This window comes from Bubalus kerabau, chromosome 5 (assembly GCF_029407905.1).
Source record: "Bubalus kerabau isolate K-KA32 ecotype Philippines breed swamp buffalo chromosome 5, PCC_UOA_SB_1v2, whole genome shotgun sequence".
Taxonomy (NCBI): domain Eukaryota; kingdom Metazoa; phylum Chordata; class Mammalia; order Artiodactyla; family Bovidae; genus Bubalus; species Bubalus kerabau.
In genome coordinates, this window is record NC_073628.1 from 89,026,946 (window position 1) to 89,046,935 (window position 19,990).

Below are 19,990 nucleotides of genomic sequence, written 5' to 3' on the forward strand. Positions count from 1 at the left end.
AAACTTGTCTGTACCCCAGGTATCTTTTGACTTCCTACTTTTGCATTCTAGTCCCCTAAAATGAAAAGGATATCTTTTATTGGTGTTAGTTCTAGAAGGTCTTGTAGGTCAATATAGAACCATTCAGCTTCTTCGGCATTGGTGGTTGGGGCATAGACTTGGATTACTGTGATATTGCATGGTTTGCCTTGGAAATGAACAGAAATTATTCTGTCGTTTTTGAGGTTGCACCCAAGTACTGCATTTTGGACTCTCCTGTTGATTCTGAGGGCTACTCCATTTCTTCTAAGGGATTCTTGCCCACAGCAGTAGATTTAATGGTCATCTGAGTTAGATTCGCCCATTCCAGTCCATTTTAGGTCACTGATTCCTAAAACACTGATGTTCACTCTTGCCATCTCCTATTTGACCACTTCCAATTTACCTTGATTCATGGACCTAACATTCCTATTGGCACTTATAGTATCGAGAGAGAGTAGATGACAGGACAAGACGCTTCATAGACTCATGTTAGATATATGATTGGAGGTATCAACTTCCTTTTAAGAATTCCAAAAATTTTATTCTCCTATGCGCTTCTGTACTCTTTCAAATTTTCCAAGTAATTTTATATCAGTTAATGTTCCATTTTGGTATTCACCACAGCCTTGATCTCAGTGGGTTCTAATGCAAGTGGAATAGAAGTACTAGGGTATACTGAAACCAGAAGACTTGTATTTGGAGCCCTTGGAGCAAAAAAAGAAAAATTTAAACACATGGTTGAGTATGGCTCTCAAACTGGACTTTACTAACTTTTTGCAAAAATCTGTATCTAAAAGTTTAAGTTCTGGTTGTAGTTATTTGAAAGATAAAATTTTGCCACCTTCCTTGCCACCTCATTCCCTACTCTCTATATGATAAGCATGACCAGAGCTGCTGCAGAAGCGGATTTGTCCCTTTTCCTTAAAGAAAAGATTTTTTGGCAAAGAGAAAATCCTATCATACCACTGCAGAGGCCTGCTTGAATCCTAACACCAGCCAATTCTGGTATCTTTATATTTTTTATCATTTATCATTTTCTTGTTTTTACTGGGTCAGTCGGCCCTTGGTTCTTCTGGAATGCAGAACAGTGTCAAATTGATACACCAGTTCTTTCCCTCATTTACTAGTCCCCTGTGCATGGTTTCCTTGTTTCTCTTAACCTCATTTCCACATCTGCAAAATAAAGAAAATAGTGTTTTACTGGGAAGATTCTCGTGAGTATAATAAGATGATGCAGGTGATAACTTTGCCCATGATAAACCTTTAACAAATAGCTATTCTTAGTAGCTATTATTGTCTCTACCCAATCTTTGGTGTAACTGTGTCATGGAAACACCCTCTATAAAGTACGTAAAACAGGTTGATAAGTAATGAAGGGTTAGAAGTTGGTGAATAAGCACAGTATTTGGAGTTTGGAGAATCTCAGTCTTCATCTACAATGAGCTTGGAGAGGGAATGGGCTAGATTTTTAAAGACTGTTTCTAAGGCAAAGGAGGTCAAACTGCTTCTTCTCAATTTTTTTTTTTTCACCCCTAACCCAGGCAATGGGCTGGCCTTTACTGGTATAAGTAGGGATCTTTCTGAACCCTCCATTCTACCAGAGAATATTCACACACTCAGGGAGAAGTAATGTGTGGTAGAGTCAAGATCTGAACCCAGAATAAGCCTTACCAGTCAGGTGTTCTTTACTTTCCACCATAGTTGCCTGTATAAATAAAAGTGGAAGGTGGGAGGTGGTCACTTTCTGTCTTTTCGATCATTAGGCTATTGAAAGAGCCAAGGAACAGAACCCAAAAGACCCATCTTTAGCTCATGAACATTCTGGAGTTGGCAATGAATATATGTATGTATATACAGATGTATGTGCACACACATATGTGTGTTTCATGTGCACCTATATATCCATTGCATATATATATATATATCCCTTCATATATTTATATATGCAGAACCACATATATGCAGAACATACATATACATGAATATATGTGTCTGTGAGTATATATATATATATATATATATATATATATATATGCAGAACCACATGGAGGCCACTACTTTTGTAAATTTCATTCATGGTGACATTAATTTTAAGTTTACATTTCCTTATTCCTCAAAGCAAATTCTTACTAAAGACATGCTAGTTATATTTTAGGAAGTAAGACAATTCAATAGAAGAAGTTTTAAACATATGTATTTTCATTCATGATAAGGAATTATAATCAATTTAAAAAAATGTGGAAACAGCAAATGAAAAATGAATTTCTTTGAATTTCATTGCTGTAACACAATGACCATTAGCATTTTGATCTCATTCATCCCAGTCTCCTTCCTTAAGAAATTTTCTCTTCAAGAATCTTTTCTTTACACTTCTCTGTTAAAGTGTGTTAAATCAATAAAATATCTCAATAATCTAACTGACAGAATTAACCATTAGTTCTTCCCCCAGGAGATTTTAAAGTCCTTTAAAGCAGGAACCATGTCTTATTCAACTTTCTATTTCTGATTTTTTCTCTTTCGCCCAAGGCCTACCATAATGCCTTGTACCCAGCAAGTATGCAATGAGTGTTGCTGAATCATTTTATGCATGAAAATTGTAGGAGACCTAAGAGGCCCTGGGAATAAAGATTCAAGTGTCAGATGGTTTTAACTTGAAGACATAGAAATAAAACACACTATTCCCAGGAGACCAGTCAGATTCAAATTTGCACTCAACATTGGGATTTCCGTTTTCTCTCAGGTAAGAGTATTCCAATTTATTGAGTTCATTCACAACTTGAGCAGATTTCTGTCCTTCAAATCAGATTGGCTTACAGCAATACACTTATGCAAGAGGAACATGCAAAGTAGATTTTTATTACCAAACACACCTGCTAGTCTCCAAAGGAAGTGGAAGAACTGCTTTTTGCATGATAAAGAAGATTCACTAAGTGAAGGACTGCAGTTAATCTCTGAGCTTGCCCTGATTGTTCTGGAGTGCTCTTTTCAAAAATAAAATGTGGAAGTCTTAACTTCACTAGAGTTTTTCATAGCAACCTTATTTAATCTTCAAAAGGAGTTCCAAGTGTGGATGAAGTGTGTTTGTGTCTGTGTGTGACTGTGTGTGTGTATGACAAGCTGTCCTCCTTTTGTCTGAAACTTTTGAACTTTAAAATATTATAATAATCATAATGCAAAATACACATGAAGCTTTCATAGAATCTTGGTATCTTGAGTTCTAATATTTCATGAATTCCTCCCTCCAATCTTTAAATCTGTTAGCAGTGGTCTCTTAGCCCATAATTGAAAGGTTTCAGTGTTGGGGAATTTACTACCTCCTACCCCCTCTCCCCCATCAAAAAAAAATCCATATTTGAATGTGGAAATTTCTGAAGACCTTCTCTCTGTACTTTCTACTCATTGACATTACTTCTAAGGGAGAAAGTTAATGAGTTATGATTGCTCATTAAAGTCCACTTGAAGTGGGACCTGTTTCCTACATCTCCAGAACCACCTTTCCCCCCGCCTCAGTCTGGCCCAGGAGTCTTAGATATTGGAACTCAGTGAGAGAGTGGCAGATAGATACACATTTGGAAATTGTCAGAGGTAGAGAAAACAGATTTTGCATGGAAGAATGGTAGAAGTATTTTAAACCCTCTAAATGGTGTAATAGAAGAGAACAGGGTAAGATGAACTGGGTTGTGTGTACTCAGGATGTGGAGAAAGGAATTACAGAACAGGAAAGGAGGCAAATTCCAAGCCAAAGGGGCTCTGGAAACCAAAGAAGGGGCATAGAACATGAACAGGAAGAAGACTTTGAATTCAAGTTTGGAACACCCTAGATTTTTTTTACTGCATCCTCAACTTCATTACCCTACTCACCACTTACTCCTCTGGAGTACCAAGGTGAGGGGACAGGGAAATGAGCCATCCTCAGTGAGTGAGCTGCCCAGAGAAACCTTTTAAAATAAGGCTAAGCAGGACTTCCCCAGTGATCCAGTGGTTAGGAGGCCGCCTGCCAATGCAGGGGACATGGGTTGAATCCCTAGTCCTGGAGGATTCCATATGCCATGGGGCAGCTGACCCTGGATGCCACAGCTACTGAAGCCTGCATGCCCTGGAGCCCATGCTCTGCAACAAGAGAAGCCACTGAGATGAGAAGCCCACGCACTGCAACTGCAGAAAAGCCCACACATAGCAATGAACCCAGAGCAGCCAAAATTTAATAAATATAAATAAATGAAAAATATAAAAGTGATGCTGACTCCAATTGTCATTTATAATGAAGTGCGAAGTCTTTTTCCTACATCATCCATTTTAATTCCTGAAGCACCCTCTTAGTTATTTTCATTTTACAGATGAGGAAACTGAGGCTGAGAGAGGTAAATAAATTGTTGAAAGTAAAACAAATTAGTGACAAGGCCAAGATTCAAACAAGATCACTTGTCCCCAGAGCTCATAATCCAAACATCCCACACACTGCCTCTATGCTGGAGCCATATAGCCATAACTAAGTGTTGGGGAAGGTGATGATGGCAGTAGGTGTAGACGTGTGTGTGCTTCTGTCTAACCTGCCTGTGCATGCATACACCTAAGATGATCTGCTGCTAAGTCGCTTCACTCGTGTCCAACTCTGTGCAACCCCATAGACATCAGCCCACCAGGCTCCCCTGCCCCTGGGATTCTCCAGGGAAGACACTGGAGTGGGTTGCCATTTCCTTCTCCAATGCATGAAAGTGAAAAGTGAAAGTGAAGTCACTCAGTCATGTCTGACTCTTAGCATCCCCATGGACCGCAGCCTACCAGACTCCTCCATCCATGGGATTTTCCAAGTAAGAGTACTGGAATGGGGTGCCGTTGCCTTCTCCGAAGATGACCTAGATTATATCTAAAGTCAGAGACAAACTCAGCTAAAAATTATGAGTTCATTAGGGAAATGGAAATAGATGAACATTTGTGGATAATCAACTATATGCCACGCAGAATGCTAGAAGCTTAAGATAATAAACCACATCATGAATATAATAAACTAAATAATAAATAAACTGTATTTTGAAAACTAAAAGTAGAGAAACTATAGCAGAAAATTTTTTTATTGAATTTAATGTTGCACAGACCTGACTCGTTCCATGCACTTAATACATTGATTAAATTAATAACTGATAAATAAAGGTCTGGAATGGGTGAATTTAACTCAGATGACCATTATATCTACTACTGTGGGCAGGAATCCCTTAGAAGAAATGGAGTAGCCATCATAGTCAACAAAAGAGTCCGAATTGCAGTACTTGGATGCAATCTCAAAAATGAAAGAATGATCTCTGTTTGTTTCCAAGGCAAACCATTCAATATCACAGTAATCCAAGTCTATGCCCCAACCAGTAACGCTGAAGAAGCTGAAGTTGAACGGTTCTATGACGACCTACAAGACCTTTTAGAACTAACACCCAAAAAAGATGTCCTTTTCATTATAGGGGACTGGAATGCAAAAGTAGGAAGTCAAGAAACACCTGGAGTAACAGGAAAATTTGGCCTTCGAATACAGAATGAAGCAGGGCAAAGGCTAATAGAGTTTTGCCAAGAGAACGCACTGGTCATAGTAAACACCCTCTTCCAACAACACAAGAGAAGACTCTACACATGGACATCATCAGATGGTCAACACTGAAATCAGATAGATTATATTCTTTGCAGCCAAAGATGGAGAAGCTCTATACAGTCAGCAAAAACAAGACCAGGAGCTGACTGGGGCTCAGATCATGAGCTCCTTATTGCCAAATTCAGACTGAAATTGAAGAAAGTAGGGAAAACCATTAGACCATTCAGGTATGACCTAAATCAAATCCTTTATGATTATACAGTGGAAGTGAGAAATAGATTTCAAGGACTACATTAGATAGATAGAGTGCCTGATGAACTATGGACAGAGGTTCATGACATTGTACAGGAGACAGGGATCAAGACCATCCCCATGGAAAAGAAATGCAAAAAAGCAAAATGGCTGTCTGGGGAGGCCTTACAAATAGCTGTGAAACAAAGAGAAGCGAAAAGCAAAGGAGAAAAGGAAAGATATAAGCAACTGAATGCAGAGTTCAAAGAATAGCAAGAAGAGATAAGAAAGCCTTCCTCAGGGATCAATGCAAAGAAATAGAGGAAAACAACAGAATGGGAAACACTAGAGATCTCTTCAAGAAAATTAGAGATACCAAGGGAACATTTCATGCAAAGATGGGCTCGATAAAGGACAGAAATGGTATGCACCTAACAGAAGCAGAAGATATTAAGAAGAGGTGGCAGGAATACACAGAAGAACTGTACAAAAAAGATCTTCACGACCCAGATAATCACGATGGTGTGATCACTGACCTAGAGCCAGACATCCTGGAATGTGAAGTCAAGTAGGCCTTAGAAAGCATCACTACGAACAAAGCTAGTGGAGGTGATGGCATTCCAGTTGAGCTATTTCAAATCCTGAAAGATGATGCTGTGAAAGTACTGCACTCAATGTGCCAGCAAATTTGGAAACCTCAGCAGTGGCCACAGGACTGGAAAAGGTCAGTTTTCATTCCAATCCCAAAGAAAGGCAATGCCAAAGAATGCTCAAACTACTGCACAATTGCACTCATCTCACACGCTAGTATTGTAATGCTCAAAATTCTCTAAGCCAGGCTTCAGCAATATGTGAACTGTGAACTTCCTGATGTTCAAGCTGGTTTTAGAAAAGGCAGAGGAACCAGAGATCAAATTGCCAACATCCTATGGATCATGGAAAAAGCAAGAGAGTTCCAGAAAAGCATCTATTTCTGCTTTATTGACTATGCCAAAGCCTTTGACTGTGTGGATCACAATAAACTGTGGAAAATTCTGAAAGAGATGGGAACACCAGACCACCTGACCTGCCTCTTGAGAAACCTGTATGCAGGTCAGGAAGCAACAGTTAGAACTGGACATGGAACAACAGACTGGTTCCAAATAGGAAAAGGAGTTCATCAAGGCTGTATATTGTTTATTTAACTTATATGCAGAGTACATCATGAGAAATGCTGGGCTGGAGGAAGCACAAGCTGGAATCAAGATTGCCGGGAGAAATATCAATAACCTCAGATATGCAGATGACACCACCCTTATGGCAGAAAGTGAGGAGGAACTAAAAAGCCTCTTGATGAAAGTGAAAGAGGAGAGTGAAAAAGTTAGCTTAAAGCTCAACATTCAGAAAACGAAGATCATGGCATCTGGTCCCATCACTTCATGGGAAATAGATGGGGAAACAGTGTCAGACTTTATTTTTTGGGGCTCCAAAATCACTGCAGATGGTGATTGCAGCCAGGAAATTAAAAGACGCTTACTCCTTGGAAGGAAAGTTATGACCAACCTAGATAGCGTATTCAAAAGCAGAGACATTATTTTGCCAACAGAGGTCCATCTAGTCAAGGCTATGGTTTTTCCAGTGGTCATGTATGGATGTGAGAGTTGGGTTGTGAAGAAAGCTGAGCACCGAAGAATTGATGCTCTTGAACTGTGGTGTTGGAGAAGACTCTTGAGAGTCCCTTGGACTGCAAGGAGATCCAACCAGTCCATCCTAAAGGAGACCAGCCCTGGGTGTTCTTTGGAAGGAATGATGGTAAAGTTCAAACTCCAGTACTTTGGCCACCTCATGTGAAGAGTTGACTCATTGGAAAAGACTCTGATGCTGGGAGGGATTGAGGGCAGGAGGAAAAGGGGATGACAGAGGATGAGATGGCTGGATGGCATCACCGACTCGATGGACGTGAGTTTGGGTGAACTCTGGGAGTTGGTGATGGACAGGGAGACCTGGCATGCTGTGATTCATGGGGTTGCAAAGAGTCGGACACTACTGAGCAACCGAACTGAACTGAACTGTAAGGTCCTCCTAAAAAAGGTAAACAAAAAGCTTAAATAGCACTGGTTATGAGCATCCAATAGGATTCTATCTAATTAGGTGAGGGATATTCAATGAATATGAAATGGGCTTTTCCCCTCATACACACACACCAGACAAGATATATACAACAATCCACAGACAAGACAGCATGTTCTAAGCATTATCATACACGAGTAGACAAGTGAGCAAAACAGAATAAATGCAGGTTTTACATAAAGGAGGGGAATAGATGAGAGCCATTTCACTGTCCTTGAATTTCAAGCCTCAGCTTTGCAAAATTGAATTAAAAAAAAAAACAAAAAAACACCTCTTTTGTTCTTGTGCATAAAGCAAATCCCAAACTACCTACTACAATGACTAATGATGCCTGAGCTGGGGATGTGTTTTTGAGCCATCTGTGAAGACACACTTCTTGCGCTTGTCTCCAGTGGGATTTACAGGGAGGAGAGCTGCTTGTTGAGCTTCAGACAAAGAGATTGTGTGACATTAGGTTTTCCTTTACTGATAACTGCCTCGAGGTCAAGTAAACCTTGATTGTGGGTCCCCTGTGGATTCAATACCATCACTTGCTCTTGACCTTTCTTGCATCTCTCTCCAAGGGCAATTTGTTTAACTCTAGGAAGCCAAATACAATTATGGTATTTTCCCCCTTTTTCTCTTTACAGATGATTCTTAAAGCATTGGTAAATTCCAGTTTATCTGTTTTGGCCATGTCATCCCAAGATTCTGATCTTTTGTCTCTATTATTTCCAAGGTTTTTGTGTAAGAAACTTTAAAGATTAGAGCCCAGTCGCATTGCTGAAGACTGCCAAAGTGTTATAAGCTAATAGGATAATGAGTCTCTGAGTTTACAGTATGTTCCCTACATGGGGCTTCACTGGTGGCCCACACAGTAAAGAATCTGCTTGCAATGCAGGAGACCTAGGTTTGATCCCTGGGTTTAGAAGATCCCTTGGAGCAGGAAATAGCTACCCACTCCAGGATTCTTGCCTGGAGAATTCCATGGACAGGGGAGCCTGACAGGCTACAGTCCATGAGGTTGCAAAGAGTCACACACAACTGACTGATTAACACTCTCACGTTTTCACTTTCACTATAATAGCTGATTGTGTTAGTTGGGTACCTAGGCTAACTTTGTCGGACTTATGAACAAACTGGACTCATGAACATGAAGTCATTTTAAAAATATATCTATTTTATTTGTTTTGCTGCTTTGGGTCTTAGTTACAGCACACAAGACCTCCGTTGTGTCAGGTGGGATTTTTCATTAGGACACATGGACTCTCTAGCTGGAGTGCACAGGCTCTCTAGTTGTGGCACGCAGGCTCCAGAGTGTACAAGCTCAGGAGTTGTGGTGTGTGGGAGTAGTTGCTCTGCAGCATGTGGAAGCTTAGTTCCCTGACTGGGGATCAAATCCATGTCCCCTGCTTGCAAAGTGGATTCTTAACCACTGGACTACCAGGGAAGTCTTGGAACAGAACTTGTTCATATGTAGGGGGCTTCTTGTATTTTCAAAGGAAATAGAAATGAGGAAAAAAAAAAAGGTGCAAAAAAAAAAAAGGAGCTAAATGGGTGATGTAGTAACATAGGGTCTTTAAAAAAGGCATCTTGTGTACACACAGGGCTAGAACCCCAGGGTGCAGCGCCTATGGTCAGCTCTCAGGAAGCAAAGATGACATTGGTTACAACAGTCACATTCCCTCTTCTGTTTCCCCTGCATAGGGACAGGCAAGGTTAATGCTATAGCTACTTAACATCCTTATCAACAGAGTAGCCCATGTCTTCTTTTTTTCATTTTCATCAGAAGCAAATATTCTAGACAGATGAAAAACATGCTGGTTTTCAGCCACATCTATGCAAAACATAAACTAATATTTTGACAAGACATAGAACTGTTGCATTGTAATGAAGTAGGATAAAAGGAGACATATTTATCTCTTCTTTCTTTTTCTGTGTGCAATGATGTCTGGAGAATGTTTAACAACAGACTCTTGGAGTAGGGAGACAATGGTAGGGGGAGCCCATATCTGTAGTGATTTTGATTTCCATGGTGTAAACACTCCCATCATTGCTGATTCCAAGTTACCAGCCTGAAGTCATTGACCATGGATTTGGGGAGAGATGTACACAATTGCCCCTCAAGTGTCTAGGTGCCAGCTCCAGCCCGACACTGCATGTACGAACCAAGTGAGTATGAGTCTACAAGTAAAATCTAGCCCTGGAGTTAGAACTCTATTATTCTTCATGATTGGGTCCTGACCTGGAAACCTATTATATTCAAACAAAGATAAATGTTACTTACTATGATATCATCATAGTGAGTATTGAATTTTTGATAAATGTTTCCTGTCCAAGTGGACCGGAACACTAAGACTGACTCTAAAAATAAGTGCTACAATTTAAAGCCGACTTCACACTGCTTACATTCACACATTGCTCCGTACTTTCCTGGTGTGTCATAAAATGATGGTAATTTCCTAGGTGTCATTTGTATTCCCAGGTGGACTCTGAGAAGGAAGTAATATATTCTAGCAGGGAATCCCTTTTGAAGTATTTTTACTAGAGGATTTTTCTTGAGTCTCTTGAAATAACTTCATTCTCTTTTTGCTGGATAGTCTACCCATGGACTTCTAACTGCTTCACCAAGAGGTCTATAAGGAGAGATGAGAAGATAGGCAGAAGCAAATAAAAGAAATTACTTACAAATGAAAGGAAAGGAGATCTTTGAAAGTTATTCGAAGTTCTAAACTATGAGAACTAAAGGGAGCAATGAAAATCTCAAGACTTATAATCCACAGGTCCCTGTTGTTGTTGTTCAGTCACTAAGTCATGTCTGGCTCTTTGCAACGCTATGAACTGCAGTGCACCAGGCCTCCCTGCCCTTCATTATCTCTTGGAGCTTGCTCAAACTCACGTCCATTGAGTCAATGATGCCATCCAACCATCTCATCCTCTGTTGCCCACTTCTTCCCTGCCCTCAATCTTGCCCAGCATCAGTGTCTTTTCCATTGAGTTGACTCTTTGCATCAGGTGGCCAAAGTATTGGAGTTTCAGCATCATTCTAGATTCATGTTAATAATACAAAAAAAAAAAAAAAGAATAGGAAGAGGGATGGAAGGTGGGAGGGAGAGAAAAAGGAAGGGAGGGAGGGAGGAAGAAAAGAAGGAAGAAAATAAAACATCCCCCATGTGATAAGCTTGTACCAGGCTTATGGGCTTTGCTACTTTTTCCTTTATTTTTCAGCAGCCTTCCTAATCTCCTGAGCTATTTCTAGGAAGAAACAGAATATTTCACTCCCTTTGGTCAACATAACATAATGTAAAACATACTATGATGTCAATCATAAAATTCTGTCTGCCCTTCTCACCATTTTCTCTCTTTCTTCTCCTCCTGCATGTTTCACCTTCCGTAGAGACTAGGATATATACCATAACTCATCTTCACATTGAGTCATACGTTATTAAAACAGAGGTATTGAAATTTCTGCCAGTCCCACCAGCTGTGAATTTTCCCTTCCCTCCTTGTTTCAGTGCTGTAGCTCTCATGATGATGTTTTCTCATTTCTTAGATGTAAGAGCACACAAGGTACAGTGTGGGATAAAAGAGAACAATTGGCTCACTGTACTCTTCTGAGAGAAAGCAAGAGGAAGAAGATGCATAAGCCTGCATCTCTCATCTCCTATAGGCATAGAAATAGAACGGTCACTTTATCAACCAGTTACTGAGGACATTCCTGATCTGGATTGTTGTATCGCACCCCACAGAAACAGTAAAAGTCCTTCCCATCAAAGGCACAAAAGACAATGTTCATTATTCTTTCTCAACTTGGCAATGGTCATAATTTAAAGAAATAAAACAAGAACTGGATTATTTTTAAAATTAAGGCAGGAGTAAATTTCCAACCTTTCTTTGGCAACACTTTAAAGCACCTTGAGAACCTTGGAATCTTGGACATAGTAGCTGTTCAGTAAAAATTTACTTCCTAAAAAGATGAATAAATGAATCCTTGAGTGAGAAAGTGTTCCAGGTTTGCCATCTGGATTCATTTGTCCAACTATCACACAGAGTGATTTTCCCTGCTTCTGGTTTGTGCTAGGACAATAGGCAGAAGATGGGATCTATTTTTCTGTGACTTCTGTGGTTTTATTGAATGTGGTCAGTACTTGTGACTATCTTTGCATTTTGGTTTTATTTTTTGAGAACTAGGGGTATTTGGCAAGTGCAAAACACCTAATTATTTCTTCACCATTGAGCATTATATTGGCTATGGGTTTGTCATAAATAACTTTTATTATGTTGAGATACATTCCCTCTGGACTTCCCAGGTGGCACTAGTGGTAAAGAACCCTCCTGCCAATGTTGGAGATGTAAGAGACTCAGGTTCCATACCTGGAGCAGGGAGATCCCCTGGAGGAGGGCATGGCAACCCATTCCAGTATTCTTGTCTGGATTCTTGTCTGTCTTCAATCCCATGGACAGAGAAGCCTTGTAGGATATAGTCCATTGGGAAGCAAAGAGTCAAACATTACTGTAGTGACTTAGTAAGGCACGGCATGGTCCCCCTACACCCACTTTCATATGGATTTTTATCATAAATTGTTGTTGAATCTTATCAAATGCTTTTTCTGAGTCTATTGAGATGATCATGTGGTGTTTTTTTCTTTTGTTGATATGGTGTATTACACTGATTGATTGGCATATACTGAACCATCTTTGTGACCCTGATTATGACTCCAACTTGGCTGTAGTGTATTGTTTTTATGTGCTATTGGGTTCTGTTTGCTAATATTATGTTGAGAATTTTTGCATCTGCATCCATCAAAGATACCGTCCTGTAATTTTCTTTTTTGGTGGTGTTTTTTGGTTGTAATTTTCCCTTTCCTATAGATCCTTATTTATTTAATAATTAAAATAAATTAAATAATTAATTAAATAGTTCTTATTTATTTATATTTAGAGAAGATCTTTCAATATTTCCCTTATGATAGGTTTAGTATTGCTGTATTTAAAAATTTTTTGCTTTTCTGAGAAATGCTTTATCTTTCCTTCTATTCTAAATGATAATCTTGTTGGGTAAGAATATCCTAGGTTGCAGATATTCCACTTTCAGGACCTTGAATACATCTTGACACTCCTTTCTGGCTTCCAACATTGAGAAATCAGCTGATAGTCTTATGGGAGTTCCCTTGTAAATAACTCTGTTTTTCTCTTGGTGCCTTTAGAATCCTCTCTTTAACTTTTGTAATTTTTATTATAATATGTCTTAGTGTAATCTGTTTGGGTTTATCTTGTTTGGGACCCTCTGTGCTTATTGTGTAGGGCTTCCTTAGTGGCTCAGTGGTAAAGAATCTGCCTGCCAATACAGGAAATGCAAAAGATGTAGATTCGATCCTTAGGTGGGGAAGATCTCCTGGAGAAGGGAATTGCAACCCACTCCTGTATTCCTGCCTGGAGAATCTCATGGACAGAGGAGCCTGGTGGGCTACAGTCCATGGGGTTGCAAAGAGTCAGACATGACTGAGCAAGCATGCATGCATGCACATATGTGCTTATTGTACCTGGATATGTTTTCTTATTTAGGTTTGGGAAGTTTTCAGTTATAATTTCTTCAAATACATTTTCAACCCCCTTTCTCTTTCTTCTCCTTCTGAGAACCCCCAATATGTATAGAATGTCATGCTTTAGATTATCCCATGTATCTCTTACAGTGCTTTAATTTTTTTTTTCAATTTGGCTTTCTGTATTCTGTTCTGGGTTGGGTGATTTCCATTATTCTATCTTCAAGATAAATTATTCGTTCTGCATTATTCATTCTCCTATTCATTGCCTATTCATTGGCTTTCCTAGCGTCTCAATGGTAAAGAACCCGCTTGCCAATACAGGAGATGCAGATTTGATCCCTGGGTAGGGAAGATCCCCTGGAGAAGGAAACGGCAACCCACTCCAGCGTTCCTGCCTGGGAAACCCCACGGACAGAGGAATATGGCAGGCTACAGTCCATGGGGACCCAAAAGAGTCAGACGCGACCTAGCAATTAAACAACACACAACTGAAAAATTCAGTGCCTTTAGTTCAGCTTTCATCTCTACAATTACATTTTCTAATTTTTCTTGGTTCCTCCTTCTAGTTTCTTTTTATAATTATCTGTATTTCTCTTGATAGCCTTTCTTAATTCCTTCAATATTTTCATTATCTTCTTTTTGAACTTGGTGTCAATTAGACTGAAGAGGTCTGTTCATTTTTTATTCTTTCAGGGTAATCCTCTTGATCTTTTAATTGGGAGTGGTTTCTCTGCTTCTTCTTTTCACTTATATTTCTCCTGCTCTATGAATTTAGGAGGAGCAATTATCTACTGTGATCTTGGAGAGCTAGTTTTATGTGGAAACATCCCTGAGTAGCTTGCATGGGTTTAATATTTTCAGTGCAAGGGCTATTTTTAGTACAGATGCCTGACACCTCTTTCCTCCATGTCTTTGGCCATTATCCCCTTGATAAGAGGTGTGGCTGGTCTTGTGGTGACCAGAACCTGGACTGGATGTTGAGCAGGGCCTCTGCTTTGCTCTGAGGTTGTCACTGCCCTGTTAGTGGCAGGAATCAGCTCCTTCATTGTTAGAATAGAAGCCCCATGTCTGTTTCTGAGCTGTGTTTCTGAGCTGAGGTGTGAGGTAGGCAGGGTTGGAGTGCTCCCACTAGGAGAGGAGCCACTGGGTATCCCTCCACTGAAGCTGTTCACTGATGAATGTGCTGTGTTAAGTCATCTTTCACCCACTGTGTGAGTTCACAAAATACATGCTTGTTGGCACTGTCCTTGGCCCTGCCTCAACCATGGGAATGCCGGCAATGGGCCCAGGTGTCTCTCAGACACTGTTTTCACAAGGCCACAGCACAGGTCCACTGAAGTCAGGTCCCAGAAGTCAAAGAAGTTGTGCGCCTGGATCTATTGTGGGAGCCATGGAGGCAGCTCAGATGCTGGCCCAGCCAGTCCCAGCCCAGCCAGCCCCGTGTGTACACACCCACAAAGCCCACAGCTGCTAAGACCAGATCAGTCACTGGGAGCACCCATTGTCCTTTGGGATGTCCCTCAGGCATTAAATTTACAAAGCCAGCACAGGAGGCATAAATCCATGGCTCACACAGCCACAGGGGGAGAGTTTTCAGCCCTGCTTTCTAAATTGTCTGGTCCCGGGGGCTCAGCTGTGGTTTCAGCCTTGCCTCTGCACATGGGTAACCTCCTGGCATCTCTCCAGCTCTCCTGGTGCCTGCTGAGGCAGTGCTTGGCACTGAAGCCAGCCTACAAGGCAGCTGGGGCACACTCTTCTGGAGACTACAGAGGTGGGAGAAAGAGGCTGTAATGGCAGCTCTACCCCTCCCTTCTGATGCCGCTTAACTTTCCTTCTACTGCTGGCCCCGGCTTCTTCTGCAAACAGCCCTGGTTGCAGTTGTACCACATTCCAGGCCCTTCAGGCTGTGCCCATGCAGTCAATGACAGTCCTTATCCCAGGGCTGTCCTCTAAACCCTGAGTTTTAGCACCCAACCCTGCCCTCACCAGTGGACACCTGTCTCAGGCTGGGATGCACAGGGTGGGGGCACCAACCATCTTTGCAGGTTTCTCTCTGTCCTGCTTGCCACAAACCGTTGTTGCACTCTCCTCTTTAGCCTCTGAAGCTCCTTTTCTGTCCCAGGTGACCTCTCTCCTGGTGAGGATGCTTCCCAGGGTGCAGGAACCCTTCTTCTTTTTCAGCTCCATCCCAGCGGCACAGGTCTTGTCCTGCTTCCTCTTTTTTTCCACCCTACTGGTTCCATGGAGATCTGTCTGGTCCTTTCAGGTGTTTGAGGCCTTCTGCTGGTGAACATCAGTACATCAGTAGATGTTCTGTGAGAATTGTTCCATTTGTAGATGTTTTTGTGGGAGGAGGTGAGCTCCACAGCCTCTTACTCTGCCGTCTTGATTCTCCCCCTCCAAGGACTTTTCTAATATACAGACGATGTTGCTCAATATCCTTCTTGACTTTACACCTGCTTAAGCCAGAAGACTGGGGGCAGCATCTTAGGAGTTTTTAACACACTGATTCACAATGTGATAACGGAACTGATTCTCTGCTAAGTCCCAGAGTAATTATTAGAATTGAATGAAAACTATAAAAACAAAGGTACTTCTTGGTAACAGCAATAAGCTCTTGGTATTCAAAGCTATTTTAGCCCTAATCAGTTATTGGATTGACACTCCTGCTAGTATACTTTAAGACTGATATCTGAACAAGTTTATGGTGTTGGTTATACTCCCTTGTATGGGCTTCCAGGTGGCACTAGTGGTAAGGAAACCGCCTGCCAAGGCAGGGGACATAAGAGATGTGAGTTCTATCTCTGGGTTGGAAGATCCCCTGGAAGAGGGCATTCTGGTATTTTTGCCTATATATTCCTATGGACAGAGGGGCCTGGCAGGCTACAGTCCATAAAGTCACAAAGAGTCAGGCACAATTGAAGTGACTTAGCATGCACACACGTATGAACTGTGTAACCTTGTGAAAATTAGTTGTCACGGCCAGGGAAAGTAGAGAGCAAACCTCAACCATTCTCAAAATTCAGGGATAGCCCAGATGGTTGGGGGCAAATCATCAAGTGGAAAGAACATATTATTATCTTTGCTTGGGGAGATTGCTCAGGCCCTTTGTCTTCAAAGTGTGACATGTGAAAATAAAGGGAGTGTTATCTAGGCTGTATATTGTCACCCAGCTTATTTAACTTAGATGCAGAGTACATTATGAGAAACGCTGGGCTGGAAGAAGCACAACTTGGAATCAAGATTGCTGGGAGAAATATCAATAACCTCAGATATGCAGATGACACCACCCTTATGGTAGAAAGCAAAGAACCAAAGAGCCTCTTGATGAAAGTGAAAGAGGAGAGTGAAAAAGTTGGCTTAAAACACAACATTCAGAAAACTAAGATCATGGCATCTGGTCCCATCACTTCATGGCAAATAGATAGGAAAAAAACGGAAACAGTGAGAGACTTTATTTTTTGGGCTCCAAAATCACTGCAGATGGTGACTGAAATTGAGACACTTGGTCCTTGAAAGAAAAGCTATGACCAACCTAGACAGCATATTAAAAAGCAGAGACGTTACTTTGCCAACAAAGATCTGTCTAGTCAAAGCTATGGTTTTTCCAGTAGTCATGTATGGATGTGAAAGTTAGGCTGTAAATGTGAAAGTTAGACTATAAAGAAAGCTGAGCGCCGAAGAATTGATGCTTTTGAACTATGGTGTTGGAGAAGACTCTTGAGAGTCCCTTGGACTGCAAGGAGATCCAACCAGTCAATCCTAAAGGAAATCAGTCCTGAATATTCATTGGAAGGACTGATGCTGAAGCTGAAACTCTAATACTTTGGCCACCTGATGTGAAGAACTGACTCACTGGAAAAGACTCTGATGCTGGGAAAGATTGAAGGCAGGAGGAGAAGGGGATGACAGAGGATGAGATGGTTGTATGGCATCACCTATTCAATGGACATGAGTTTGAGCAAGCTCTGGGAGTTGGTGATGGACAGGGAAGCCTGGCTGCCGTCCATGGGGTCGCAAAGGATTGGACACGACTGAGCGACTGAACTGATCTAGAAGGGCTAGAAATGTAGAAGTACTCAACATATGGATTATGTGGTACCCATCCTATGCATATTGTGGTTCATTTTATTGCAGAATAGATGGACTCTCTGTCTCTGTTTGCCTTGCCATTGCGGGATGCCTGCATGGCTGTCACCTTTCATGTGGCATCACACAAGATTTCTGGGATCAAGCACTTCATGGCTAGAAAATGGAAGTGTTTCTAGGTGGATTCAAATGAAAAATGAGAACATAACCAGGTTTATTCCAAAATGAGACACTAGAGGAGAGTAGATCTAGATTTATAAGGTAGCATATATATTTTTGACCCCTGGGGCTTGGGGAACAATGTACGTCATACCCAATCCCTTCCTGGGAAAGTCTACAGATAGAAGGTGATGTCTTTCTTTTGAAGAACACAAAGCCAGGGCTACACTGAAAGTTCTACATGTCTGGAGTGGAGGGACAAGGATGTCTAATTTTATGAGCTAATGCTGGAGGCTTTTCTGGCATTGCTCATCTTTGAATGCTCTGCCTGAAAAGGCTGCTTGAGAAGTGAAGTGACCCAGCAGAGCATGGACCTGAGGAAGCCAGGATGGAAGGGGGCTCAGAGGAAAATTTTAAGCAGCTCCTCTGAGTACATATTACCAACATAAGAACTGCAGGAGAGAGATCCTTAGTGACAAAAGACTTTCAAAGAACCCTCTAAAGTTCCCCCACTGGAGGAAAAGAATCAGCATTGGTATATGCTGCATGAACAGAGCATCAGGGACCAGATGATCATCTAGCCAGAAAAATGTTCCTTCCCTCTTACCATTGGTCCCTGTAGTGGATGCTGTGGCGTGCCATGGAGACCTTTAGAAAAGAAAGGCTTATTCCCGCAACTTTGTGGAGTGCTGCCTCAAGATGGCCTTCAGCTGTCAGCTTTCTTTGGGGACTACCTCAGCTGAAGAAAATTGCCTTGCCCAAGGTCACAGGGGTGTAGCACACACAAAGAGTGACCAAAACTGGGTACAAATGAGTTTCTAACCCCCTACTCCTACTCAGGCTAAGTTGAAGAGCCATCCGAGCTCCAGAGCACTCCATGGGTTCATGTGAGGCCTTTTTGGGATTGATCGGCTTCTCCCTTTGCCCTCTTTCTTCCACATATGTTAATCCCTAACGCCACCCTTGGATACTAAGCTCTGTCTTAAGAGTCTAATTCCTAGGGAACCCAGCCTGCAACACTCTTTATTCTAATGTCTAACCTGGAGAGGCCACGAGCAGAGGTTATTAAGTGGTAGAGGAGATAGAGCAGCCTCCTTTCCCAGCTGCAGGTTTTCAGGAAGAGGGAAGAGTCAATTGCATGCAAAATTGGAGTTCTGTGATTTCTAGACTGAACTTCCTAAAATTTTAAAAAAGTGACAAAATAAACTATGAAACATGCCAGAAGAGTCCTTTATGAGCAAGGAAAGAAGTTACACAGGTTGAGTTTAACAGGGTGAAAGTGCACAGCTGCTTTCTATTCATTTAATTAAGTGATTACAACAGAATATATATTAGGAACCTGGGTTTTGAAAATCAGTAGTGGGTTGGACTCCAAGTTCTGTCACTTACTTTTATGTGACCTTGAGCAGTTCACTTAACCTCTTGAAGCCACAGTTTCTAGAATATGAAACTGGGGTAATAGTAAATTGCTTTGAGCATTCAATGAAAATGTATACAAAGCTCTCAGCATAGCACCTGGCATGGAGTAAGCATTCAGACTTGCTCCCTTCTTTATATACCCAGAAAAAATAAAACCACTGATTCTAAAAGATACATGCACCCAATGTTCGTGTGTGTGTGTGTGTGTGTGTGTTAGTCACTCAGTCATGTCTGACTCTTTGCAACCCTATGGATAGTACCTCTATTTACAATTGCTAAGACATGAAAGCCACTTAAGTGTCTATTAGTTGATGAATGGCTTGAGAAGATGTGGTGTGTGTGTGTATGTGTATAATGTATATAGTGGACTACTACTGAATCATAAAAAGAATGAAGTATTCCCAACTGCAGCAACTTCGATGTACCTAGAGAATATTATGCTTAGTGAAATAAATCAGACAGAAAAAGACAAGTACTATATATTACTTACAGGTGGAATCTAAAAAGTACTACAAATTTATGTTTATAAAAAACAGAAACGGACTCACAGACATAGAAAACAAACTCATGGTTACCAAAGAGGAGGTGGGAAGGGACAAATTAGGGGTATGGGATTACAAATTGTGGGTATAGAGATTAAAAAATACACACTACTATACATAAAATCCTGGAGAAGGAAATGGCACCCCACTCCAGTACTCTTGCCTGGAAAATCCCTTGGACGGTGGAACCTGGTAGACTACAGTCCATGGGTTCGCAAAGAGTCGGACATGACTGAGCGACTTCACGTCTTTCTTTCTTTATACATAAAATAGATAAGCAACAAGGATTTACTGTACAACACAGGGGATTATACCCA

The 19,990-nt window shown here is 41.1% G+C and overlaps 1 pseudogene; it reads left to right on the plus strand.

Annotated features, from left to right (window-relative positions):
- The window catches only part of LOC129654269 (craniofacial development protein 2-like), a 40,368-nt pseudogene extending 25,113 nt beyond the window's left edge, over nucleotides 1-15,255 (plus strand).
- Nucleotides 15,256-19,990: the final 4,735 nt, after the last annotated feature.